This window comes from Mirounga leonina, unplaced genomic scaffold, assembly GCF_011800145.1.
Source record: "Mirounga leonina isolate KUSES-001 unplaced genomic scaffold, KU_Mleo_1.0 Mir_126, whole genome shotgun sequence".
NCBI lineage: Eukaryota > Metazoa > Chordata > Mammalia > Carnivora > Phocidae > Mirounga > Mirounga leonina.
In genome coordinates, this window is record NW_023270314.1 from 25,002,894 (window position 1) to 25,005,141 (window position 2,248).

Genomic DNA, 2,248 nt, shown 5'->3' on the forward strand with positions numbered 1-2,248 from the left:
CAACAACAAGACAGAAGAAAGAGAAATTAAGGAGTCGATCCCATTTACGATTGCACCCAAAACCATAAGATACCTAGGAATAAATCTAACCAAAGAGGCAAAGAATCTGTACTCAGAAAACTATAAAATACTCATGAAAGAAATTGAGGAAGACACAAAGAAATGGAAAAACGTTCCATGCTCATGGATTGGAAGAACAGATATTGTGAAGATATCAATGCTACCTAGAGCAATCTACACATTCAATGCAATTCCTATCAAAATACCATCCACTTGCACCTGCAAGTGGCGTCACCGCTGGACATGCTGCTGTTGGGCGGTCTCTGGCTCTTGTGGCGGTGGCCTCCTGCGGCGGGGGTCCCAGCAAAGAATCTCCACTTCAGGAAGGTCGCCTCTGGCGTCTCTCCCCCCGGCAGCACCTCGCCCAGAGCCCTAAATATCTTCCACCGGGATTTGAAGAGGAAACAGAAAAACTGGGCGGCCCGGCAGCCTGAGCCGATGAAGTTTGGCTACCTGAAGGAGGAGGTTGAAAGTCGGATTGCAGACCGTGTGTATGACATAGCCAGAAATTTTTCCCTTGCTTTGGATATTGGTTGTGGAAGAGGTTACATAACACAACATTTGAATAAGGAAACTGTTGGAAAGTTTTTCCAAGTGGACATTGCAGAAAATGCTTTGAAAAATATCTTAGAAATGGAAATTCCTACTGTCAGTGTTTTAGCTGATGAAGAGTTCCTTCCCTTCAGAGAGAATACATTTGACCTGGTGGTTAGCAGTTTAAGTTTACACTGGGTGAATGACTTTCTAGAGCGCTTGAACAGATTCATTACGTTTTAAAACCAGTTGGAGTAATTATCAGTGCAATATTTGCAGGTGACACACTCTGTGAACTTCGGTGTTCATTACAGTTAGCAGAAACAGAAAGGGAAGGAGGATTTTCTCCACACATTTCCCCTTTCACTGCTGTCAATGACTTAGGACATCTGCTTGGGAGAGCTGGCTTTAATACACTGACTGGGGTAACTACCAAGAGAGTTGATTAATTCTCATTAACCGATTGATCACACAGTTCAGAAACAACTTCTCATTAAAGTAGAGATCTGTAGGTATCGATGGTATTATGAAAAAAAAAATACCACCCACTTTTTTCAAAGAAATGGAACAAATAATCCTAAAATTTGTATGGAACCAGAAAAGACCCCAAATAGCCAGAGGGAGGAATGTTGAAAAAGAAAACCAAAGCTGGAGGCATCACATTGCCAGACTTCCAGCTCTATTACAAAGCTGTCATCATCAAGACAGTATGGTACTGGCACAAAAACAGACACGTAGATCAATGGAACAGAATAGAGAGCCCAGAAATGGACCCTCAACTCTATGGTCAACTAATCTTCAACAAAAGCAGGAAAGAATGTCTAATGGAAAAAAGACAGTCTTTTCAACAAATGGTGTTGGGAAAATTGGACAGCCACATGCAGAAGAATGAAACTGGACCATTTCTTTACACCACACAAAAATAGACTCAAAATGGATGAAAGACCTAAATGTGAGACAGAAGTCCATCAAAATCCTAGAGGAGAACACAGGCAGCAACCTCTTTGACCTCAGCCTCAGCAACTTCTTCCTAAAAACACCGCCAAAGGCAAGGGAAGCAAGGGCAAAAATGAACTACTGGGACTTCATCAAGAGAAAAAAGCTTTTTTTTTTTTTTTTAAAGATTTTATTTATTTGAGAGAGAGAGAGTGAGAGAGAGCATGAGAACAGGGTGAGGGGCAGAGGGAGAAGCAGACTCCCTGCTGAGCAGGGACCCCGATGTGGGACTCGATCCCAGGACCCTGGGATCATGACCTGAGCCGAAGGCAGTTGCTTAACCGACTGAGCCACACAGGTGCCCAAGATAAAAAGCTTTTGCACAACAAAGGAAACAGTCAACAAAACCAGAAGACAACTGACAGAATGGGAGAAGATATTTGCAAATGACATATCAGATAAAGGGCTAGTCTCCAAAATCTATGAAGAACTTATCAAATTCAACACCCAAAGAACAAATAATCCAATCAAGAAATGGGCAGAAGACATGAACAGACATTTTTCCAAAGAAGACATCCAAGGCCAACAGACACATGAAAAAGTGCCCAACATCGCTCAGCATCAATGAGATACCACCTCACACCAGTCAGAATGGCTAAAATTAACAAGTCAGGAAACGACAGATGTTGGCGGGGATGCGGAGAAAGGGGAACCCTCC

General features: G+C 42.7%; 1 pseudogene; it reads left to right on the plus strand.

Annotated features, from left to right (window-relative positions):
• Nucleotides 1–303: 303 nt before the first annotated feature.
• LOC118009005 lies at nt 304–1,043 on the plus strand (annotated as a pseudogene).
• The last annotated feature ends 1,205 nt before the right edge of the window (nt 1,044–2,248 follow it).